The 26,788-nt window shown below is 45.9% G+C and overlaps 1 long non-coding RNA gene across 1 annotated transcript in view; it reads right to left on the minus strand.

Moving 5' to 3' along the window:
• The window catches only part of LOC143793728 (uncharacterized), a 124,735-nt gene that overhangs the window by 72,676 nt on the left and 25,271 nt on the right, over positions 1-26,788 (minus strand). The window contains exon 2 of the long non-coding RNA XR_013220222.1: positions 20,559-20,776. This is a non-coding gene — a long non-coding RNA (uncharacterized LOC143793728). The remainder of the gene's footprint in view (positions 1-20,558; positions 20,777-26,788) is intronic.

Here is a 26,788-nt window from a genome sequence, read left to right on the forward strand (position 1 = left end):
TTTATCTGGATGACATCATCATCTACGCCCCAACATTCGAGGAACATCTGTGCCGACTGGAACAGGTACTAGACCGGTTGCTGAAATACGGGCTTAAGGTGAAGCCCCAGAAGTGTCACTTGTTCCGGGAACAGATCGAGTACCTGGGGCATGTGGTGTCCGCCGAAGGAGTCCGGCCATCGCAGGAGAAGATTGCTGCAATCCAGGAGTGGCCCACACCGGAGACCGCTAAAGATGTACGGGCGTTCTTGGGCCTCGCCGGGTACTACCGGCGCTTCGTGAAGAATTTTGCTCGCCGTTCTCACAATCTACAAGTCCTGCTGAAAGGAAGCTCCCCCAAGGAACGGGGAAAGAAGATACAATGGCAGGAGCCACAAGAAGCAGCGTTCCGGGACTTGAAGACAGCTCTCATGGAGCCGCCGGTGTTGGCTTATGCGGACTTTTCGCAACCGTTCATCCTACACACCGACGGCAGCTCTCAGGGATTGGGGGCTGTGTTGTCTCAGGTTCAGGATGGGCGGGAGAGAGTGATCGCCTATGCGAGTCGGTCTCTTCATGACTCTGAGTTGAACCCAGACAATTACAGTTCTTTCAAGGTGGAGCTGCTGGCCGTGGTGTGGGCTATGACGGAGCGGTTCGCTGAGTACCTGGCCGGTTCCGAGGTGCTGATACGCACGGATAACAACCCATTGGCACATCTGGAAAATGCGAAATTGGGTGCCCTAGAACAGCGCTGGGTAGCCCGGATGGCCAAGTACAGATACCGTATCCTTTACAAGCGAGGAGCGGAGAATGTTCATGCTGACGCATTATCTCGTCTGCGGAAAAATCCCCCAAGAACTAACCGAGATGAGGAGCTGGAGGGAGAAGAAATCCCCTACGCCATCGGGGGCGCTGCTCAGACGGCTGTGAGCCTGGAACAGACCGGGAACGGAACGGCTGCAGGACTGTTGGTTCAGAGTCGGGACGAATGGATACGGCTACAACAGGAAGACCAGGAACTAGCTCCATTGCGACAGTGGATAACGAATGGTCTATTGCCCGTGAGAACCCCTGGACAAATTCTCCCGTCAGATCTGAACCTTCTTCTGCGGCAGTGGGAGCGCCTAACTCTTCAGGACGGGCTCTTATGCCACTTAACCATGGCTCTGGCAGATTCTGAGCCGACCTGGCAGATGGTCTTACCAGGGCCTGTGGTGGCCGCAGTTGCTAAAGAAGCTCATGAGTCCGGGGCACACTTCGGAGTGAAGAGGACGTTTAAGTGGCTGCAAACTCGGTTCTATCATCCTCGGCTGCTTGCGGAAGTACAAACTGCCTGTAGACAATGTCGACAATGTGAGCTAACCAAGTCACCGGAGGAAAGGGCGCCTGTGCAGAGCATCACGACGTCTGCCCCTTTTGAAGTATTAATGATAGACTACATTACCATTGGAGCAGCGCATCAAGGCTACGAACACTGCCTCGTTATGGTAGATCATTTTTCAAAATTCGCGGTAGTCATCCCTACCCGTGATCAGACAGCTGAGTCGGCGGCGAGCGCTATCTGTAAGAACTTTATTCAAGTTTACGGCTGTCCGAGGCGAATACATTCGGATCAAGGCGCCTGTTTCTTGGGCAAGGTCATGGAAGAGCTGCATCGCCTCTACGGCATTGATAAGTCACGCACCACACCGTATCATCCCCAGGGAAATGGGGCTTGTGAGCGGTTTAACCGGACTTTGCTTCAAATGCTGCGTGCGCTAGAACAAGATCAGAAGGTCCGCTGGCCGGAGTACGTGTCTGACCTAGTGTGGGTCTACAACAATAGAGTTCATCAAGTCACAGGACGCACCCCGTATGAAGTGGTCTTTGGGCGCCCAGGAAAAGGCATGACAGATCTGGAACTGTCTTCGGAGGAAGAAGGCCCCCGAACAGGGATGGCTTCGTGGGTGCGTGATCATCGGCATCGGCTGCAGACCTTACACCGACTGGTACACACTCGAATTCGGGAAGTGGAGCATCGGAGCACCCCTACAGCAAAACCCCCAGAGTTCCGGCCAGGTGATCGAGTACTCGTTCGAGAGCAAAGACCGCAAAACAAGTTAGACCATCGTTGGGAAAAAACACCCTATCGGGTGCTTCGCCGTATAGACCCGCATGGACCTGTATATGAAGTGCAGTCTGAGGCCCTCGGAAGTACAGGTACTCGCATTCTTCATCGCAACATGCTCCGGTTGTGTCGCTCTGTTGACTCGGACACCCCGGAATCCGCAATCAGGGAAGAGCCACCTACGACTGAGTCCCTCAACAACCATTGGTGGGATGAAGAAGATGATGAAGAAGAAGAATGGCGTCAAAATACTCCCCCTATCTCGACTACTACACTACCCCTGACCAGTCACCCTTCCGCTGACGACATTCCCCCAACACCCCCTACACAAGGACCCGAGCCACGACGTTCTGAACGTTCTACTGCCGGTAGACCCCCAACTCGCTACAGTCCTGACTTACACACTAGACAGACCCAAGTGTGGAACAATCCGTCAGGTGGGCGACCTGTCAGTGCGAAGGTCTCGCCCAGGGACTGGCGAGCATACAGGGTGGGGGAATGTAGGGGACAGGGACCTGATGAGCTGTGCAGACGGGTGGAACCATTGTTGCCGGGAGTCGGGGTTCCGGGGGACGGATTTGAGGGGTGCATGGGAAGCCAGGCTCATGTGACAGGAGGCAGAGTGACGCAGGGAGAGGAGAGGATAAAAAGCAAAACGCGCGAAAGCAGGGGCAGAGAAGCGCGGGAAATCTCTGAGGAGAGGAAACTGCAGCGCAGTTGCTGTGAGTGTGCAGGCCGCAGTGAGACTTGCAGGAAGCAGGGGGAAAACGTGCAACAGACACTGCGGGCAATTACTGGAGCCCCCAAAAAGAGACGCATTCGTCGTCAGCGACCCCCCAGGCAGAGGGGTAGTGCTGACCAGCTCAGGGACAGTATTACCGCGCTCCCTGAGAACACCTTGCCAGAGAGTGCTACAGACTCGCATGGTTTCGTCTCAGCTGTGACTGATACTGATTATTCTCCTAATCCTCCTCAAAAAGACTCTTCTCTGGACTGGGAGGCTGTTACCTCGGATCAACGTCCGCCTGCATGAGGGAACGCAGCACCGCAAAAGACATTCTGGACTCGACTCTACGCCTGGGCCCGTCGCCAGAAGACACCTCCTTCCTCCGCCATCAGGACTACGGCGTTGTCGGAGCCTCCCCGTCAGGACTACATCGCTGAACCAGCACTGATAAGTGACCGTTGTTGACTTTATCTTAGTAGGGAGTCACTAGTGAGGCGCTGCCGCGTTCTACGGGTGTAGTTCAGGGCGGCCATATAATAATTGGGATTTACTGCGAGATTGTGTTCTTGTATATAAGTTCCCTGCGTGGAAAACGTTTGTTATCTTTTTGGTTGGAAGTTAAAAAGAAAGTTAAAAACGCTATTTGCTTTCTGGCTCCTATTTGTCCCTGCATCCTTCTTTACCTGCGGTCTCTACACATGTATCAAACCAACATCACTTTTCCCCGTAATTGTATACTTGTCATTGGCAAGGAGAGAGCTACGCATTTTTTGATTTGGGTGCCTTATTGTTAATCTACTGGGGAGTGAGGATATTTATGTTACAGTTTTCTCTTCTCCTTAGGTTACTCGGACGCAGGGTTATCCTGGAGCGCCCACCAGATGTGACGCTTGTGTGTCATGGCTGCTCGTTTGCGCTCCAGGACACAGATATGCGTTCCAAATACTGGATTTGCTGTTTGCGATCTGGATCTGGATATCTGGGGACGAATACAGTGAATATAAAACGTGATCTCTCACGGCTCTCAGCAACTCTATATGTTTTGTGAAATCGCCAGACTGCTCTCTGTGTGATAAGAGGAATAACAATAATTTCTGAACTCCTCTGATGAGTCCTTGAGACGAAACGCATCGGTAGTCGGGGCAGAGAGGAACCTCAGATAATAATAATAATAATAATTTTATTTATTCAGATAAACCCATACACTCAGATGGGAATGTGAATATATAGACAAGCCACAAAAAATGGGTGAGATTGTTACTTGCATATTTCTTGTTTAAACTGATGGCTTACGTGCTAGAGTAATCCTTAGATAGGACACTAATTGTGTGTAACTAGGCACTTGTCATTTTTATCTAAACTCATCTGCCTGGGTTATACATAATTGGATCATTTCTCCAGATGGATATCTGATTATTGCTGCAGTTACAATATATAAACGTCACACACATATGGCAATACCACTTTTCTGGGTCTAACTTGGGTCATTTGGAGTTGACTATGTGACCAGATGGACACTGATGTTTACTGCAATTCTCATATAAAGGTCCCATCGTACGACAGTGCTAGTTTCTGGATATTAGGAGGAATAAGTATTTTCTGTATATCTAATTGAACTTAGAGTGGCATTTATTACGGTTCTGGAATATGATGCCTAAATTATATCCTTTGAGTATTTGGTCACGCTACCCAGCGGCAGATTATTATGTTGGTGTTATAAACCTGGAGTAACATGATGAGAGTATCTAGTTGTAATAATTTTTGTTGGGTTGGTGCTGCTATTTTTCTATATGTATACCACTCACTTTGCGAGTGGTTTTAATATATCAACTCTGCATGTGGTTAATATTCGAATTTATTAATAAAAGTTTTTTTTCAACATCCTCTATTTTGCTACCCAATAGTTAGTAAAGTGCATCATACACCTGAGATAACTGTTGGCCATATACTACAATCTCTCCTGACTTCCTGTACATACAGGTATGGCGAGAAAGGAAAAAGCCCCTACTGGACAGCTTTGATATCTGCTTATTTCCTGTGAAAAACAAAAGTATAGTCATCTGACATAATCTGTTGCAGGATAGTTGGGAGGTCCCCATACATGTCAGATGGTCATCCCTTTTCACTGAAATAAGCGGGTTCAGGTGACTTTCATCCAATGTGTATGGGTGTCATGCTGTGACAGAAGGTAAACAGGGAGACGTGCCCTGCACAGTCCCTAGGGATGGAACCCTAAGTAACCCTGCTTCCCAAGGTACCTCTAAAGGTGAGGAAGTTTGGGCCACCAGCCTCACTGTTCCCGTATTATACCCTAAGCTGTCCCCTCCTCATCCTCAGGAGACCCGAGACAGACATTTCTGTGCATAAACACATAAGACAAACAGAGATAATAAAAGCAACTAACATAAAAAAAGCTCACCAAAGGTAGAGCGGTATGTAGGGGAGGGGAGAAAAGTACAAACCAAATAGGAACAGGACAACGAGGAAAGCATACACCCAAAACAGCATGCAGCAATCTCCAGCAGCAACAACAATTGCTGCATCATGACTCCAGAGAGCTAGGAAGTAAAATTATCATTGGCAAGGAAGAGGTCTGGCCAGGTTTTATATGGTTTCTTACCAGCAGTTAAAGGGTCATTAACCTCTTCAGCACCAAAGGAAACAAAATCCATTTACTATGGGACACAAACACATAGACTAAATGGAAGACCTGTGATTCACAATACTTAAGGCCCCGTCACACATAGCGATTTACCAACGATCACGACCAGCGATACGACCTGGCCGTGATCGTTGGTAAGTCGTTGTGTGGTCGCTGGGGAGCTGTCACACAGACAGCTCTCTCCAGCGACCAACGATCAGGGGAACGACTTCGGCATCGTTGAAACTGTCTTCAACGATGCCGAAGTCCCCCTGCAGCACCCGGGTAACCAGGGTAAACATCGGGTTACTAAGCGCAGGGCCGCGCTTAGTAACCCGATGTTTACCCTGGTTACCAAAAAAACCAAACCGTACATACTCACCATCTGATGTCCGTCAGGTCCCTTGCCGTCTACTTCCTGCTCTGACTGAGTGCCGCCGTACAGTGAGAGCAGAGCGCAGCGGTGACATCACCGCTGTGATCTGCTCTCACTGTACGGCCGGATCTCAGTCAGAGCAGGAAGCAGACGGCAAGGGACCTGACGGACATCAGATGGTGAGTATGTACGGTTTTTTTTTTTTACATTTACGCTGGTAACCAGGGTAAACATCGGGTTACTAAGCGCGGCCCTGCGCTTAGTAACCCGATGTTTACCCTGGTTACCAGTGAAGACATCGCTGGATCGGTGTCACACACACCGATTCAGCGATGTCAGCGGGACCTCAACGACCAAAAAACGGCCCAGGCCATTCCGACACGACCAGCGATCTCGCAGCAGGGGCCTGATCGCTGGTACGTGTCACACATAGCGAGATCGCTACTGAGGTCGCTGTTGCGTCACAAAACTTGTGACTCAGCAGCGATCTCGCTAGCGATCTCGCTATGTGTGACGGGGCCTTTAGTGATCTTCTAACCCCAGATCTCCCAGGCAGACGTGACACACTCATGACAATGGGGGCTTTCTTTCACCTGGGGCAAAGATTCAGTTTGCTGCTTTCATATATTACACAGGTCAACAAAAAAAAAAATTTTTTCTGGTGTCCAAAATATTTTAATGAATTTGGGGTATTTTTGGGGTGCTGATTCTGAATATGCTATCAGTTTTGCCAGATTGGCTCAAGTTTTTGACATTTTTGGTATCTTATTTATAGCACTTGTTGGTAAATGCGACGCATCATCTCATTAATTTCTTTGGATTAGTACTTGAACTGAGCAGTTCTCAATATAGTTTTGTGTTAATTAGTGTTCTAAAAGTTTGTTCATAGCTTGATTTTTGCACTAACTTTATGTTGTTGTCTGTTTTCCAGTGAAAAGCATGAACTCATCAAGAAGAAGTTGTCTTAACGATCCAGACTCATTCTGTTACATTTGTGGTGAATACACACTGCCAAAACATAGAAGAAACATAACAGACTTCGTAAAAAAAGTGTATTTTGCCTATTTTGGGGTTATGCTTGGGGACCAAGACAAGTTTTGGGCACCACACATAGTATGCAAAGCATGTATCGAATTATTACGAAAATGGAGCAAAGGACAAAGAAAAAGCTTCAAATTTGGTGTTCCAATGGTGTGGAGAGAGCCAAAAAATCATCATGATGACTGTTATTTCTGTGCAGTGCAAGTGCAAGGATTCAATAAGCATAAGAAACGAAAATGGGAGTAACATGGCATCTGCAAGAAGGCCTGTTCCTCATTGTGAAGATGTGCCTGTACCTGTGTTTACCATAAATAACAGTCATCATGATGATTTTTTGGCTCTCTCCACACCATTGGAACACCAAATTTGAAGCTTTTTCTTTGTCCTTTGCTCCATTTTCGTAATAATTCGATACATGCTTTGCACACTATGTGTGGTGCCCAAAACTTGTCTTGGTCCCCAAGCATAACCCCAAAATAGGCAAAATACACTTTTTTTACGAAGTCTGTTATGTTTCTTCTATGTTTTGGCAGTGTGTATTCACCACAAATGTAACAGAATGAGTCTGGATCGTTAAGACAACTTCTTCTTGATGAGTTCATGCTTTTCACTGGAAAACAGACAACAACATAAAGTTAGTGCAAAAATCAAGCTATGAACAAACTTTTAGAACACTAATTAACACAAAACTATATTGAGAACTGCTCAGTTCAAGTACTAATCCAAAGAAGTTAATGAGATGATGCGTCGCATTTACCAACAAGTGCTATAAATAAGATACCAAAAATCTCAAAAACGTGAGCCAATCTGGCAAAACTGATGACATATTCAGAATCAGCACCCCAAAAATACCCTAAATTCGATGAAATATCTTTGGCACCAAAAATGCTGTTGACCAGTGTTATCAATATTAGGCAGCACGGTGGCTCAGTGGTTAGCATTGCAGCCTTGCAGCGCTGGAGTCCTGGGTTCAAATCCCACCAAGAACAACATCTGCAAGGAGTTTGTATGTTCTCTCCGTGTTTGCGTGGGTTTCCTCCGGGTTCTCCGGTGTCCTCCGACATTCCAAAGACATGCTGATAGGGAATTTAGATTGTGAGCCCCATTGGGGACAGCGATGATAATGTATGTAGAGTGCTGCAGAATATGTTAGTGCTATATAAAAATAAAGATTATTTATTATTATATACCTTAGACAAGGCACATAGGCTTACTTGGGCATCTTCACCCCATGGCGCCAAGCACATGTCCTATCGCACCCTGCAGCCATGCCCTTCCATAATGCCATCAAGTGCATAATAGTGGACATAGGAAAAATACTCTGGAAGAAAGTATTAGATATGCCTGTAGCTACTGCTGATCCTCACCTTTCAGGAGTCGCCATATCTTAGTAGCACAATATATCATTTGATCCATCTAAATGTTATGATCACGTGTTTGTCTACATATTATATGAAGCCGCTTAACGATCATTAACATCCATTATAACAACTGTCATAAGTGACACTCCTGCAGCTTGGCCGCTTTCCCAGAACTAAAATGCATTGTGATGATTGTCGATTGGCGAAACCATTTGATATGATTTTAGCTGTGACTTTTTTTTTTCCAGGCAAATCATATTACTAGCCCATAATAGAGAAAATGCTACTCACATGAAATGTATCGGATAAATTACATGTCCATTTGTTGTACTAATCCCTCGGTAATAGATTTATAATTAGGAAAAGATGTCGTTAAGGGTGAATTATTCTAGATCAAAGGATTGTTAATGGAATTGTCTTTCATGATCTTTTAGCAGAGTGCACTCAAGAACCAACGATCATGGATTTAATTGACTCTTATCTCGGCTAAAACTAAGACGTTCCGAGTCACGCTGCAATGTCTAAAATAGAAAATCTCATAAAATCTATTCTTTTAATCTGTATTTAGAGCAAAGGTTGCAGATTAGTAGTGTTAATATCAGTGGTTGTAGCCAGAAAGCTTTCAAGAAATCTAAGCACTATGATTTTCTCCGTATTAGTAAAGGGATATTTCAAGGAAAATCCTGATAAAGTTATCCTCATAAGATTATGTTGCATTTCTCTCCAAAATACGGTCTGCACCATTTCAAAAATCAATAATGGACTAGTTAAGCCATTGTGTTTTTTACGTTCAATGAATGTTGCTCACCTTTATGGCTTTTACTATCAGTTGTAAAGGGAACTTGTATAGAAAATTTTAAAACTGCAGCCCCCTGCTATCAGATTTATATTGGCTTTTTATCAAAAATAGAGAGGTCCCCACACTGTATATTTTTAATTATTTAAATCATTTAAAAAAAAAATAGCGTGGGGTCCCCCTAATTTCTGACAACTAGCCAAGCTAAAGCAAACAGCTGGGGGCTGGTATTCTCAAACTAGGAAGTGGCCTAGGCTTAAAATAGCAGCTCACAGCCTCCCCAGAAAAGACACATCTATTGTATGCGCCATTTCTGGTGCTTTTCCCATCTCTTCCCACTTGCCCTCGAGCGGCGGCAAGTGGGGTAAGAGTATTGGGTTTTATGTCAGCTGTTTTATGGCCACTGACATCAAGCCCAGGGTTTAGTAATGACACCCCCATTACTAACCCCATAGTCATACTATAATAAAGCCACAGCCAGAATAAAGTCCTTTATTTGAAATAAACACTCCCCACCTTCTTTTACACATTCATTATTGTAAAATAGAAAATAATAAAACACCATAGTCCACAATAATCCGTTATGCAATCGTTCTCCACACCAGCTGGAAAACACTGAGACACCTCTCTACAACTAACCTGTGGGCTTGATGTCAGCTGACATTACAAAGCTGACAACAACCCACAACAATTACCTCACTTGCCACCGCACCAGGGCAAGTGGGAAGAGCGGGGCTAAAGGTACCTTCACACTAAACGATATCGCTAGCGATCCGTGACGTTGCAGCGTCCTGGCTAGCGATATCGTTGAGTTTGACAGGCAGCAGCGATCAGGATCCTGCTGTGATATCGCTGGTCGTTGGTTAAAGTTCAGAACTTTATTTGGTCGTCAGATCGCCGTGTATCGTTGTGTTTGACAGCAAAAGCAACGATGCCAGCGACGTTTTACAATGGTAACCAGGGTAAATATCGGGTTACTAAGCGCAGGGCCGCGCTTAGTAACCCGATGTTTACCCTGGTTACCAGTGTAAAATGTAAAAAAACAAACAGTACATACTCACCTTCGCGTCCCCCGCCGTCCGCTTCCTGCACAGACTGAGCGCCGGCCGTAAAAGGAAAGCACAGCACAGCGGTGACGTCACCGCTCTGCTGTTAGGGCCGGCACTCAGTCAGTGCAGGAAGCGGACGCCGGGGGACGCGAATGTAAGTATGTAGTGTTTGTTTTTTTACATTTTACACTGGTAACCAGGGTAAACATCGGGTTACTAAGCGCGGCCCTGCGCTTAGCAACCCGATGTTTACCCTGGTTACCCGGGGACCTCGGCATCGTTGGTCGCTGGAGAGCGGTCTGTGTGACAGCTCTCCAGCGACCAAACAGCGACGCTGCAGCGATCGGCATCGTTGTCTGTATCGCTGCAGCGTCGCTTAGTGTGAAGGTACCTTACCCCTTAGTGACAGAGCCAATTTGGTACTTAATGACCGAGCCAATTTTTACAATTCTGACCACTGTCACTTTATGAGGTTATAACTCTGGAACGCTTTATCGGATCCCGCTGATTCTGAGATTGTTTTTTCGTGACATATTGTACTTCAAGTTAGTGGTAACATTTCTTCGATATTACTTGCGATTATTTATGAAAAAAACGGAAATATGGCGAAAATTTTTAAAATTTTGCAATTTTCAAACTTTGTATTTTTATGCCCTTAAATCAGAGAGATATGTCACAAAAAATAGTTAATAAATAACATTTCCCACATGTCCACTTTACATCAGCACAACTTTGGAAACAACATTTTTTTTTGTTAGGGAGTTATAAGGGTTAAAAGTTGACCAGCAATTTCTCATTTTTACAACACCATGTTTTTTTTAAGGACCACATCACCTTTGAAGTCATTTTGAGGGGTCTATATGATAGAAAATAACCAAGTGTGACACCAATCTAAAAACTGCACCCCCCAAGCTGCTCAAAACCACATTCAAGAAGTTTATTAACCCTTTACGTACTTCACAGGAACTGAAACAATGTGGAAGAAAAAAATGAACATTTAACTTTTTTTTGCAAACATTTAACTTCAGAACCATTTTTTTTAATTTTCACAAGTGTAAAAACAGAAACTTAACCACAAATTTTGTTGTGCAATTTCTCCTGAGTATGCCGATACCCCATATGTGGAGGTAAACCACTGTTTGGGCACACCGCAGAGCTTGGAAGTGAAGGAGCGCCGTTTGACTGTTTCAATGCAGAATTGGCTGGAATTGAGATCGGACGCCATGTCGCGTTTGGAGAGCCCCTAATGTGCCTAAACAGTGGAAACCCCCACAAGTGACACCATTTTGGAAACTAGACCCCTTAAGGAACTTATCTAGATGTGTGGTGAGCACTTTGAACCCCCAAGTGCTTCACAAAAGTTTATAACGTAGAGCCATGAAAATAAAAAATCGCATTTGTTTTCACAAAAATGATTTTTTCGCCCACAAATTCTTATTTTCACAAGGGTAACAGGAGAAATTAGACCACAAAAGTTGTTGTGCAATTTCTCCTGAGTACGTCGATACCCCATATGTGGGGGTAAACCACTGTTTGGGCGCACCGCAGAGCTTGGAAGTGAAGGAGCACCGTTTGACTTTTTCAATGCAGAATTGGCTGGAATTGAGATCGGACGCCATGTCGCGTTTGGAGAGCCCCTAATGTGCCTAAACAGTGGAAACCCCCCACAAGTGATACCATTTTGGAAACTAGACCCCTTAAGGAACTTATCTAGATGTGTGGTGAGCACTTTGAACCCCCAAGTGCTTCACAGAAGTTTATAACGTAGAGCCGTGAAAATAAAAAATCGCATTTTTTCTACAAAAATGATCTTTTTGCCCCCAAATTTTTATTTTCACAAGGGTAACAGGAGAAATTATACCACAAAAGTTATTGTGCAATTTCTCCTGAGTAGGTCAATACCCCATATGTGGGGGTAAACCACTGTTTGGGCGCACCGCAGAGCTTGGAAGAGAAGGAGTGTCGTTTTACTTTTCAATGTAGAATTGGCTGGAATTGAGATCGGACGCCATGTCACGTTTGGAGAGCCCCTGATGTGCCTAAACAGTGGAAACCCCCCACAAATGACACCATTTTGGAAACTAGACCCCTTAAGGAACTTATCTAGATGTGTGGTGAGCACTTTAAACCCCCAGGTGCTTCACAGAAGTTTATAACGTAGAGCCGTGAAAATAAAAAAATCGCATTTTTTCTACAAAAATGATCTTTTTGCCTCCAAATTTTTATTTTACCAAGGGTAACAGGAGAAACTGGACCCCAGAAGTTGTTGTACAATTTGTCCTGAGTACGCCGACACCCCAAATGTGGGGGTAAACCACTGTTTGGGCGCATGGCTGAGCTCGGAAGCAAAGGAGCGCCATTTGACTTTTCAATGCAAAATTCACTGGAATTGAGATCGGACGCCATGTCGCGTTTGGAGAGCCCCTGATGTGCCTAAACAGTAGAAACCCCCCCAAAAGTGACCCCATTTTGGAAACTAGACCCCCCATGGAACTTATCTAGATGTGTAGTGAGAACTTTGAATGCCCAAGTGCATCACAGAAGTTTATAATGCAGAGTCGTGAAAATAAAAAATATTTTTTTTTTTTACAAAAAAGATTTTTTAGCCCCCAAGTTTTTATTTTCACAAGGGTAACAAGAGAAATTGGACCTGCAAAAGTTGGTGTCCAATTTGTCCTGAGTATGCTGGTACCCCATATGTGGGGGTAAACCACTGTTTGGGCGCATGGCTAAGCTCGGAAGGGAAGGAGCGCCGTTTTGGAATGCAGACTTTGATAGAATTGTCTGCTGGCGTTATGTTACGTTTGCAGATCCCTAATGTACCTAAACAGTAGAAACCCCCAACATGTGACCCCATTTTGGAAAATAGACCCCCCAAGGAACCTATCTAGATATGTGGTGAGAACTTTGAATGCCCAAGTGCTTCACAGAAGTTTATAATGCAGAGTAGTGAAAATAAAAAATATATTTTTTTCCCACAAAAAAGATTTTTTAGCCCCCAAATTTTTATTGTCACAAGGGTAACAAGAGAAATTGGACCCCAAAAGTTGTTGTCCAATTTGTCCTGAGTATGCTGGTACCCAATATGTGGGGGTAAACCACTGTTTGGGCGCACGGCAGAGCTCGGAAGGGAAGGAGCGCCATTTTGGAATGCAGGCTTTGATAGAATGGTCTGCAGGCGTTATGTTGCGTTTGCAGACCCCTAATGTACCTAAACAGTAGAAACCCCCAACAAGTGACCCCATTTTGGAAAATAGACCCCCCAAGGAACTTATCTAGATATGTGGTGAGAACTTTGAATGCCCAAATGCTTCACAGAAGTTTATAATGCAGAGTAGTGAAAATAGAAAATATATTTTTTTCCCACAAAAAAGATTTTTTAGCCCCCAAATTTTTATTTTCACAAGGGTAACAAGAGAAATTGGACCCCAAAAGTTGTTGTCCAATTTGTCCTGAGTATGCTGGTACCCAATATGTGGGGGTAAACCACTGTTTGGGTGCACGGCAGAGCTCGGAAGGGAAGGAGCGCCATTTTGGAATGCAGGCTTTGATAGAATGGTCTGCAGGCATTATGTTGCGTTTGCAGAGCCACTGATGTACCTAAACAGTAGAAACCCCCCACAAGTGACCCCATTTTGGAAACTAGACCCCCCAAGGAACTTATCTAGATATGTGGTGAGAACTTTGAATGCCCAAGTGCTTCACAGAAGTTTATAATGCAGAGTAGTGAAAATAGAAAATATTTTTTTTTCCACAAAAAAGATTTGTTAGCCCCCAAGTTTTTATTTTCACAAGGGTAACAAGAGAAATTGGACACCAATATTTGTTCTCCAATTTGTCCTGAGTGTGCTGGTACCCCATATGTGGGGGTAAACCACTGTTTGGGCACACGGCAGTGCTCGGAAGAGAAGGAGCGCCATTTTGGAATTCAGACTTTGATAGAATTGTCTGTGGGTGTTATGTTGCGTTTGCAGAGCCCCTGATGTACCTAAACAGTAGAAACCCCCCACAAGTGACCAAATTTTGGAAACTAGACCCCCTAAGTAATTTATCTAGATATGTGGTGAGAAATTTGAATGCTCAAGTGCTTCACAGAAGTTTATAATGCAGAGTAGTAAAAATAAAAAAATATTTTTTTTCCCACAAAAAAGATTTTTAGCCCCCAAGTTTTTATTTTCACAAGGGTAACAAGAGAAATTGGACACCAATATTTGTTCTCCAATTTGTCCTGAGTGTGCTGGTACCCCATATGTGGGGGTAAACCACTGTTTGGGCACACGGCAGTGCTCGGAAGAGAAGGAGCGCCATTTTGGAATTCAGACTTTGATAGAATTGTCTGTGGGTGTTATGTTGCGTTTGCAGAGCCCCTGATGTACCTAAACAGTAGAAACCCCCCACAAGTGACCAAATTTTGGAAACTAGACCCCCTAAGTAATTTATCTAGATATGTGGTGAGAAATTTGAATGCTCAAGTGCTTCACAGAAGTTTATAATGCAGAGTAGTAAAAATAAAAAAATATTTTTTTTCCCACAAAAAAGATTTTTAGCCCCCAAGTTTTTATTTTCACAAGGGGAACAGGAGAAATTGGACCCCAAAAGTTGTTGTCCAATTTATCCCGAGTACGCTGATGCCCCATATGTGGGGGTAAACCACTGTTTGGGCACACGGCAGAGCTCAGAAGGGAGGGAGCACCATTTGACTTTTTAAGCGCAAAATTGTCTGTCGTGTTTGGAGACCCCCTGATGTACCTAAACAGTGGAAACCCCCCAATTCTAACTCCAACCCTAACGCCAACACACCCCTAACCCTAATCTCAACCCGATCCATAATCCTAATCACAACCCTAATGATAATCACAACCCTAACCCCAAAACAGCCCTAATCTCAACTCTAACCATAACCCTAATCAAAACCCTAAATCCAACACACCCCTAACCCTAATCTCAACCCTAACCTCAAACCTAACCCTAATCCCAATACACCCCTAACCCTAATCCCAACCCTAACCTTAACCCTAATCCCAACCCTAACCCCAAACGTAACCCTAATCCCAACCGTAACCCTAACACCAACCCTAATCCAAACCCTAACCCTAATCCCAACTCTATCCCTAACTTTAGCCCCAACCCTAACCCTAACCCTAATTTTAGCCCCAACCCTAGCCCTAACCCTAACTTTAGCCCCAATCCTAACCCTAAATTTAACCCTAACCCTAGCCCTAACTTTAGCCCCAACCCTAACCCTAAGGCTACTTTCACACTAGCGTCGTACTCGGCCCATCGCAGTGTGTCGGGCCGACGTACCGACGCTAGCGTTGTAAGCGCCGCACAACGGGTGCAGAGGATGCTGTTTTTTCAACGCATCCGCTGCCCCATTGTGAGGTGCGGGGAGGCGGGGGCGGAGTTCCGGCCACGCATGCACGGTCGGAAATGGTGGACACGTCGCACAAAAAAAGTTACATGTAGCGTTTTTTTGTGCCGACGGTCCGCCAAAGCACGACGCATCCGTCGCAATGTGTCGCTAATGCAAGTCAATGTAGAAAAAAACGCATCCTGCAAGTGCAGCGCCCCAGAGTCCTGGTCGTTGCAGTAGCATGGTTCAGCCACTAAGGGGGGCTATGCTGCGTTCGATGGCACGGAAGGAGTTCTCTGAGCAGGTATCACAGTCACCAATACATTTCACAGCTGGGCCTCCGGGGGGAGCTAAGGGTGCTATTCATTAGGCCACTCCCCACCATAGTGGGTAAACTGGGGGTCAGGCAGGAAGTTAGAGAGAACGCTGACGGGATTGAACGGAGCAACACCTGGTGGCAGAGGGTGTTGTGAAGGGAGAGACTGTAGGGTCTCTGCCAGGGGTGGGATCCTGGCAGAGGCTTGGCATGGAAAGAACGTAAAGGGACCGTGCCTGCTCAGCATAGCGGCGGTGCCCAAGGAAGGACTAAGAAGCGAGATAGATTGTGCTGAGTGAGAAACGAAATCAAGCGAAAGGAGATACCAGTGAGGGTTGTGCTGAAAGAGGCAGCACCTTACTGAGGCGCACTACCGGTGGCCGGAACGCCGAGGAGGTAAAGAGTTTCAAGCCATACCTCAGACCTACGGCAGGGCAGTTAGCTTGAGGCGGACTGTCTCACGCATCACCCAGGAAGGCAAAGGGGGGTACCAACAGGAGAGGGGCGCAGATAGAGTCCCGGAAGATCTCCGAGCCTCCCCGTCATACGGGTGCGTTCCTACCATAGTATCTGGAGGGACGAGGAAGATCATTGCGAATTAAGTTGTTGTGAGGGAACACGAGAAACAGACACAACAGTTGTGGGGTACTTTCCGTAAGCACAGCAGGGAAGGACTGCAACACATAGCGCTAGAAGGAAGGCACCGATTTCCACCTGCAAGGAGAGCTCTGGAAGTGCCATTGGACCGGCCGGACTTGCGCAGCCTGGTGAGCCGTATTCCGGACTGAGGACCCAGAGAGCTTCAGTAAAGAGGTAAAGAGACTGCAACCTGGTGTCCTCGTTATTTACCGTGACCTGCACCCCACAACTGCACCGCTACAACATCACTTATTGCACCGGACGTCCCCCACTGACAGACAGGGCCACGGACCGGGTCTAGCCACCGTGACAACCCCAGGACTGAGACCTAGAGGCCCGGCTCCGGGTACCCCTCGGCCCTGCGGCGGTGTGGGGGCGCTCCACAAGCACTTTTGCAGGATGCGTTTTTTCTCCAACGACGCATTGCGACGGAAGCCAAAAAACGCTAGTGTGAAAGTAGCCTAACCCTATCCCTAACCCTACATTTAGCCCCAACCCTAGCCCTAGCCCTAGCCCTAACCCTAGCCCTAACCCTAGCCCTAACCCTAACCCTAGCCCTAACCCTAACCCTAGCCCTAACCCTAATTTTAGCCCCAACTCGTCTCTCCTGCCGGCCGGCAGATGGCAGCAGATGGCGGGCGCACTGCGCATGCGCCCGCCATTTTCTTTGCAGAGGAAGAAGCCGGCCGGCAAGAGGAGACGCAGGAGGACCCGGGGACACCGGGTGACTATGATACGGTCCCCGAATCCCCCTATTTCTCTGTCCTCTGATGTGCGATCACATCAGAGGACAGAGAATTACAGATCGCTTTTTTTTTTTTTTTTTTTGCAGTCGCCGGTAAACAGTTAATTACCGGCGATCGCAAAACAGGGGTCGGTAAAAACCGACCCCGATCATGTTCTTTGGGGTCTCGGCTACCCCCGGCAGCCGAGACCCCAAAGATCTTCCGGGTGCCGGGCGGCGGGCGCACTGCGCATGCGCCCGCCATTTTTTCCCGGAAAAAAGATGGCGGCGCCCATCTGGAGACACGAGGAGCACCGGGGAAGATAGGTGAGTATTGGGGGCCATTGGGGACACTATTTCTCTGTCCTCCGATGTGCGATCACATCGGAGGACAGAGAAATTAAATGGCAAATCGCGTTTGTTTGTTTTTTTGTTGCGACCGCCGGTAAACGGTTAATTACCGGCGATCGCAACTCGGGGGTCGGTAAAAAACCCCCAAATCATGTTCTCTGGGGTCTCGGCTACCCTCGGCAACCGAGACCCCAGAGAAAATCCGACTCTGGGGGGCGCTATTCACTTTTTCCACAGCGCCGTTAATTAAAAGGCGTAACGGCGGTCGTTAAGGGGTTAAGCCACAGAATTGGCGCATCTAATGGATGTGCCATTTTTGGGGCGGCTGAGAGATAATGTTCTTACTCTGGGAGTGAGCCAATATTCATGGCCCTTTCCTAGTCTATTAATATCAGCCTGCAGCTGTCTGTTGAGCCTTTGCTGGTTATTAAATATATGGGGGCCCAAATCATTTTTGGGGATCTCACCTATAATTGCCAGTAAAGACTAAGAAAACTGCTGTAGGCTGATATTAATAGCCTGGGATCCTTTATGGCTATAGGCTCACTCGCAGAATATTAACCTCAGCCCCCAGCCGTCGGATTTCCCTCTGCTGTTTATGAAAATTAAGGGGGACAGCACGCCATTTTTTTCATTTCTTTTTTTATTTATTAAATAAATATACAGATTGGTGCACCACAACGCTAATGTTCAGAGTTCGTACCGGACACCCTGTGCTGTGTGCGGTGCCGAACCCCGAACACGGACTTTAAACTGGAAGTGCATCGGCTGCGCCTAATAAAGCTTGGTGAAAGGCTGCATCGCAGCCAATCCCCAAGCTTTGAGTATGGGCACTTCCTTCTCAATCACAGCCATGACAAGTATTAGCATGGCTGTTATTGGGTTGTGCAACATGTGAGACAACCTGTATGAAGGCAGGATCGCGTGTTGCGCCACCATTTTCAGTGTTGTCAGAAAGGAGAAAAGAGTGCAGTACAACCACTATTAATCTACTTTTTACTATCAATTACAGCATTCCAGAATTATTCACCTTCTCAATTCTTTCATTCCGGGCTGGAGGAGACAAACAGCTTGAAAATCTGATTGTGGTGGCTATCCCACAGTAGGTTGTTCCCAGCCGCTACTACTTTTCCAGGCGGGCTATCCCTGCCCTGCATACACATATTGTGGACAAAATCAGGTGTGCACTGCACAATGCCATCAGTGATCAGTGGCAAGGTCCAGATAATGACTGATACATGGAGCAGTAAGCACAGGAGAGAGAGGACGCTGATCAGCATAAGAACTTACACTCTACTCCGCATAAGTGAGAGAGAGGACCCCGCTGACCATAAGAGTTTGCACTCTACAGAAGAGAGAGACTTACCCAGTGACTCTGGACATGGAAAATGACTGTACAAGCTGTGCTCCGCTGGCAACCGCTGAACTGTGATAGCTCGGTACTGACCACCACCATACAAGGTATGATAATCCTTAATATTTCATAACTGTGTAGGAGTGGTGGAGCTGATGGTCTGCTCCCTGATACTCTAAGGGAGTTAAATGTATTTTATATTCATGCATGTTGTCAGTTGTAAAAAAAACCACTGGGCTACAGTCTAGCCTAGGCAGGGTTAACTGTAATGGCCGGCCCAATTCCCTTTCATGTGATTGCGCGTACTAGTCTGGGAAACCTCAAGATGTACTGTATGTCAAGGCCATTGGGTGCACTCAGCATGTGAAGCTACAGAGAAAGATGGACTTAGACTCTGAGGCAGAAAGTGATGCAATCCAGGTGCACTGCTAGTGGTGGAGAAGACTTCATAGTGCTAGAGAAGATAGCAAGAGGGACACCCTACCAGAACCAGGGCTGAAGCTGTGTCCGGTACCTGTGGGAAGGACAACAACCCGTTGCGCCTTATCCTATATGCCCATTTGTTAAGACTGTCAACCGTCCAGTAAAAGTTTGATTGGTTTAACAAAACCTGTGTCCCCTGGATTGATTGCTGTCAAGGTGTCAAGGTTCCAGAAGAGGAAAACCTAGAGTCAATGGAGGCTTGTGGGACAGAAGTAAACACATCGGGATGGAGACACGTGTTGTCTGTAGAGGGCCAGATCGAGTGGGAGCAGCATCTTGCCCACAACTACCTCACTTGGGCACTTTACAGCTGTAGGGCATTATAGGGAGGCCACCTGGCAATGCAAAATGACTTTTGCTCGCTTTCTAATGCTTCTGTAGTGTTGGAAATAGTGCTGGGCAAGTTTTTATTTTGCAAGCCGCGAATCAAATCATAAAATGTTCGAATTTGGGTGAAACCACAAATTTCAGAAAATTCAATGCAAACTCGAGCCTACGTGGATCGATCCGCTCACCTTTAGCTGAGAGTGAATGAAGTTTGTTCTAGCCTCTTTTAATTTTATTGTACTGTACCTTGTTGCAGATTGTCTGTGTGGATTCTGTAATTGAAATATTCTAACTAGTGATGAGCGAGTATACTCGTTGCTCGGGTTTTCCCGAGCACACTCGGGTGGTCTCCGAGTATTTGACTGCTCGGAGATTTAGTTTTCATCTCTGCAGCTGCATGATTTACAGCTACTAGACAGCTTGAATACATGTGGGGATTCCCTAGCAACCAGGCAAACCCCACATGTACTCAGGCTCTCTAGTAGCTGTAAACCATTCAGCTGCGGAGATGAAAACTAAATCTCCAAACACTAACAAATACTCGGAGACCACCCGAGCGTGCTCGGGAAAACCCGAGCAACGAGTATACTCGCTCATCACTGATTGTAACAACTCAGTGATGTGTAAATCCGGCCAAATGGAATACCGGTCTTGTGTCATCATTATCGTATGTTTTCACACTTTTTAATTTATACCTTTCATGACAGTTTTGACAAATGCCTAGAAAAATTGGTGTAAGTTAGAGAAATGTAAAAGTCGACAGTCGGTATGTGTGTGTTGTTGGTAGAAATACACATTTACCCTTTTCATGAGGTGGTGTTGAGGACAGAAATATGTCTTACATTCACAGTAAATTTGACAGTTTGGCAAATTTGGCTCAATTTTTTTCCTGAATTCATGGATATAAAGATAAATCCCCCAATTTACTTACAGTTTTCTTGCACTGGACTGGTTCTTGGATTCATAATATACCTAGAAAAGTGATGTGCACAGTCAGGAGTGTTCTGCAAAGTATCAAGAAAATCAGCTGATCAGAGCACATTCTCAGTCAGCAGGTTTCCCTTCCGTAAGTGAACCGCCCTAGATCTCAGCCAGCAGTCTCCCGTTGCTCGAGTTCAGGATGTTGATGTCATTCCTACATTGAAACAGCTGAAAAAGAGCAAAACAAATTTGTGAATACACAAGGTTATTCTCAGAAGAAAAACACGACACGGACTATGACTGAGGAAATTAACCACTTCCCGACCGGACAATTTTCCAATTTGCGCTTTCGTTTTTCCTCTCCTTTTTTGAAGTGGCAAAACTTTTTTATTTTTCTGTAGACAGAGTCACATGAGGGCTTGTTTTTTTGTATTGTACTTTTGAATGTCAACATGTATTTTTATTATGCACTGTACTGGAAAACAGGAACAAAAATTTCCAATTGTGGCAAGATCTAAAAAAAAGTGAAATTCTGCAATAGTTTTGGGAGTTTTGTTTTTACAAAGTTCATTATGCAGTAAATTAGACCTGGCAATACGATTCTATAAATAAAATATAATACATAGTTTTTTTTTAAAATTTAAGTTTAAATGAAAACTTTTGGGGGAAATTTATAAAAAAATATATATATATTTGCGCTTGTATGTGGGGGCTAGTTTTTTAACTTCCCTGAGCTGACATTTTTATTAAAACCATTTTCGAGTATAGAGTGGCTTGCAAAAATATTCACCCCTGTTGACTTTTTACTTATTTTATTACATTACAACCTGTGTTTAAATATTATTGTAATTCAATTTGTCTGTGATGCATCAGCACTAAATAGCATAAGTTGGTGAGGTGAAGTGAGAAAAATCTAGGCGCAAATTAAATTTATGGGATAAAATAGCTAAAAATTGTCACGTGCATACGTATTCACCCCGTTTGCTATGAAGCCACTATAAATTTCTGGGGCAAGCAATTATCTTCATAAGTCACATGTTTAGTAAAAGGAAGTCCCCCTGTGTGCAAGCTAAGTGTCACATGGTCTGTCAGTATAGACACACCTTTTCTGAAAGGCCACAGAGGCTTTAACACCAGCAAGAGGCACCACTAACCAAACAACATCATGGAGATCAAGGAGATCTCCAAACAAGTCAAGGACAAAGTTGTTGGGAAAAAGTCAGGGTTGGGTTTTAAAAAAAAAAAAATCCCAATCTCTGAAGATTCCCCGGAGCACCATCGAAACCATTATCGTCAAATGGAAAGAAATGGTACCACAACAACCCTGCCAAGAGATGGCCGCCCACCAAAACTTTCAGCCCGTGCAAGAAGGGCATTAACCAGAGAGGTAATACAGTGTCATGTCGGACGCTGTTCATACTAGGGCATTCGACAGACAGCGGTAATTCCGCTTTTGTCCACTATGCGCTCAGTGGCGTCAGCTAGTTTTTGTCTAGCTGTTCCAGGGTTAATTTAGCAGGTGCTCGGATTGGAAGTTGGGCCACGCCCACTGCCTTTAAATAGTTCTTCTGAAGATTGGGTGTCGCCGAATATAGCTTCAGTCTTGTGCTTGGTTATCTCGGTCTGGAGTGGTGAGCTAGAAGTTGGAGTATCATTGCTGGTGGTGTATTTCCCTTTGTCTTATTTTCTCCTTCCTGTTATGACCCCAATGGCGAGGGTCTCAGAGGAACGTGGAAGTCTGCAGAATACAAAAATCCAGCTCATAGGGCAGTGGTAACTGGGTTGACCATATATCTACTCCTAACGCCAACACTAGAAGTAGCCGGGGATCATTCCTACGTTGATTCTAGATGACACGCGCCAGCCGGAGAATCTAACTACCCCTAGTAGAGGAAAACAAAGACCTCTCTTGCCTCCAGAGAAAGGGACCCCAAAGCAGGATAGAAGCCCCCCACAAATAATAACGGTGAGGTAAGAGGAAATGACAAACACAGAAATGAACCAGGTTTAGCACAGAGAGGCCCGCTTACTGATAGCAGAATAAAGAAAGGTAACTTATATGGTCAACAAAAACCCTATCAAAATCCACACTGGAAATTCAAGAACCCCCGAACCGTCTAACGGTCCGGGGGGAGAACACCAGCCCCCTAGAGCTTCCAGCAAAGGTCAGGATACAGATTTGGAACAAGCTGGACAAAAATACAAAACCAAAACAAATAGCAAAAAGCAAAAAGCAGACTTAGCTGATATAACCGGAACCAGGATCAGTAGACAAGAGCACAGCAGATTAGCTCTGATAACTACGTTGCCAGGCATTGAACTGAAGGTCCAGGGAGCTTATATAGCAACACCCCTAACTAACGACCCAGGTGCGAATAAAAGGAATGACAGAAAAACCAGAGTCAAAAAACTAGTAACCACTAGAGGGAGCAAAAAGCAAATTCACAACAGTACCCCCCCCTTAGTGAGGGGTCACCGAACCCTCACCACGACCACCAGGGCGATCAGGATGAGCGGCATGAAAGGCACGAACTAAATCGGCCGCATGAACATCAGAGGCGACCACCCAGGAATTATCCTCCTGACCATAGCCCTTCCACTTGACCAGGTACTGAAGCCTCCGCCTGGAGAGGCGAGAATCCAAGATCTTCTCCACCACGTACTCCAACTCGCCCTCAACCAACACCGGAGCAGGAGGCTCAGCAGAAGGAACTACAGGCACAATGTACCGCCGCAACAAGGACCTATGAAATACATTGTGAATAGCAAACGACACAGGAAGATCCAGACGAAAAGATACAGGATTAAGGATTTCCAATATCTTGTAAGGACCAATAAAACGAGGTTTAAATTTGGGAGAGGAGACCTTCATAGGAACAAAGCGGGAAGAAAGCCATACCAAATCCCCAACGCGTAGTCGGGGACCCACACCGCGGCGGCGGTTGGCAAAGCGCTGAGCCCTCTCCTGTGACAACTTCAAGTTGTCCACCACATGATTCCAGATCCGCTGCAACCTATCCACCACAGAATCCACCCCAGGACAGTCAGAAGGCTCCACATGACCCGAAGAAAAGCGAGGATGGAAACCAGAGTTGCAGAAAAAAGGCGAAACCAAGGTGGCGGAACTAGCCCGATTATTAAGGGCAAACTCAGCCAACGGCAAGAATGTCACCCAATCGTCCTGATCAGCAGAGACAAAACACCTCAAATAAGCCTCCAAAGTCTGATTGGTTCGCTCCGTCTGTCCATTAGTCTGAGGATGGAAAGCAGACGAAAACGACAAATCAATGCCCATCCTACTACAAAAGGATCGCCAGAACCTGGAAACGAACTGGGATCCTCTGTCTGACACAATATTCTCAGGGATGCCGTGCAAACGAACCACATTCTGGAAAAACACAGGAACCAGATCGGAAGAGGAAGGCAGCTTAGGCAAAGGAACCAAATGGACCATCTTGGAGAAGCGATCACATATCACCCAGATAACAGACATGCCCTGAGATAGCGGAAGATCAGAAATGAAATCCATGGAGATATGTGTCCAAGGTCTCTTCGGGACAGGCAAGGGCAAGAGCAAACCGCTGGCACGAGAACAGCAAGGCTTAGCTCGAGCACAAGTCCCACAGGACTGCACAAATGACCGCACATCCCTTGACAAGGAAGGCCACCAAAAGGACCTGGCCACCAGATCTCTGGTGCCAAAAATTCCCGGGTGACCTGCCAACACCGAGGAATGAACCTCGGAAATGACTCTGCTGGTCCACTTATCCGGGACAAACAGTCTGTCAGGTGGACAAGACTCAGGCCTATCAGCCTGAAATCTCTGCAACACACGTCGCAGATCCGGAGAAATAGCTGACAAGATAACTCCATCCTTAAGAATACCAACAGGATCAGCGACTCCAGGAGCATCAGGCACAAAGCTCCTAGAAAGAGCATCGGCCTTCACATTCTTTGAACCTGGTAAATACGAGACAACAAAATCAAAGCGGGAGAAAAACAATGACCAGCGGGCCTGTCTCGGATTAAGGCGTTTAGCAGACTCGAGATACATCAGATTTTTGTGATCAGTCAAGACCACCACACGATGCTTAGCACCCTCGAGCCAATGACGCCACTCCTCAAATGCCCATTTCATGGCCAACAACTCCCGATTGCCCACATCATAATTTCGCTCGGCAGGCGAAAACTTCCTAGAGAAAAAGGCACAAGGTTTCATAACAGAGCAACCAGGGCCTCTCTGCGACAAAACGGCCCCTGCTCCAATCTCTGAAGCATCCACCTCAACCTGAAAGGGAAGTGAGACATCGGGCTGGCACAAAACAGGCGCCGAAGTAAACCGGCGTTTCAACTCCTGGAAAGCCTCCACGGCAGCAGGAGCCCAGTTAACTACATCGGAGCCCTTCTTGGTCATATCCGTCAAAGGTTTCACAATGCTAGAAAAATTAGCGATAAAACGACGGTAGAAGTTAGCGAAACCCAAGAACTTCTGAAGACTCTTAACTGACGAGGGCTGAGTCCAATCAAGAATAGCTCGGACCTTGACTGGGTCCATCTCCACAGCAGAAGGGGAAAAAATGAACCCCAAAAAGGGAACCTTCTGTACACCAAAGAGACACTTTGAGCCCTTGACAAACAAAGAATTTTCACGCAAAATTTTAAAGACCAACCTGACCTGCTCCACATGCGAGTCCCAATTATCAGAAAAAAACAAAATATCATCCGGATAAACAATCATAAATTTATCCAGATACTTTAGGAAAATGTCATGCATAAAGGACTGAAAAACTGAAGGCGCATTGGAGAGCCCAAAAGGCATCACCAAGTACTCAAAATGACCTTCGGGCGTATTGAATGCGGTTTTCCATTCATCACCTTGCTTAATGCGCACAAGGTTGTACGCACCACGAAGGTCTATCTTGGTGAACCACTTGGCACCTTTAATCCGGGCAAACAAGTCAGACAACAGCGGCAAAGGATACTGAAATTTGACAGTGATCTTATTTAAAAGCCGATAATCAATACAAGGTCTCAAAGATCCGTCCTTTTTTGCCACAAAAAAGAATCCCGCACCAAGAGGGGAAGAAGACGGACGAATATGTCCTTTCTCCAGAGACTCCTTGATATATGAACGCATAGCGGTATGTTCAGGTACCGACAGATTAAACAGTCTTCCCTTAGGAAATTTACTGCCTGGGATCAAATCTATAGCACAGTCACAGTCCCTATGAGGAGGCAATGCACTGGACCTGGACTCGCTAAAGACATCCTGATAATCAGACAAATACTCCGGAACTTCCGAAGGCGTAGAAGAAGCAATAGACACAGGCAGGGAATCCCCATGAATACCACGACAGCCCCAACTTGACACTGACATAGCCTTCCAGTCCAGGACGGGATTATGGGTCTGTAACCATGGCAGCCCTAAAACAACCAAATCATGCATTTTATGTAAAACCAGGAAACGTATCACCTCGCGGTGTTCAGGAGTCATGCACATGGTAACCTGTGTCCAATACTGCGGTTTATTTGCTGCCAATGGCGTAGCGTCAATACCCCTAAGAGGAATAGGATTTTCTAATGGTTCAAGAGTAAAACCACAGTGCTTAGCAAATGACAGATCCATAAGACTCAGGGCAGCACCTGAATCTACAAACGCCATGACAGGATAAGACGACAGTGAGCAAATCAAAGTTACAGACAGAATAAATTTAGGTTGCAAATTACCAACGGTGACAGGACTAACAACCTTAGCTATACGTTTAGAGCATGCTGAGATAACATGTGTAGAATCACCACAGTAGTAGCACAAGCCATTCCGGCGTCTATGAATTTTCCGCTCATTTCTAGTCAGGATTCTATCACATTGCATTAAATCAGGTGTCTGTTCAGACAACACCATGAGGGAATTTGCGGTTTTTCTATCACATTGCACCGAATTAGGTGTCTGTTCAGACAACACCATGAGGGAATTTGCGGTTTTGCGCTCCCGCAACCGCCGGTCAATTTGAATAGCCAGTGCCATAATATCATTCAGACCTGTGGGAATGGGAAAACCCACCATAACATTCTTAATGGCATCAGAAAGGCCATTTCTAAAATTAGCGGCCAGTGCACACTCGTTCCAATGTGTCAGCACGGACCATTTCCGAAATTTTTGGCAATACACTTCAGCCTCGTCCTGCCCCTGAGACATAGCCAGCAAGGCCTTTTCTGCCTGAATCTCAAGATTGGGTTCCT

This window comes from Ranitomeya variabilis, chromosome 1, assembly GCF_051348905.1.
Source record: "Ranitomeya variabilis isolate aRanVar5 chromosome 1, aRanVar5.hap1, whole genome shotgun sequence".
Taxonomy (NCBI): Eukaryota; Metazoa; Chordata; class Amphibia; order Anura; family Dendrobatidae; genus Ranitomeya; species Ranitomeya variabilis.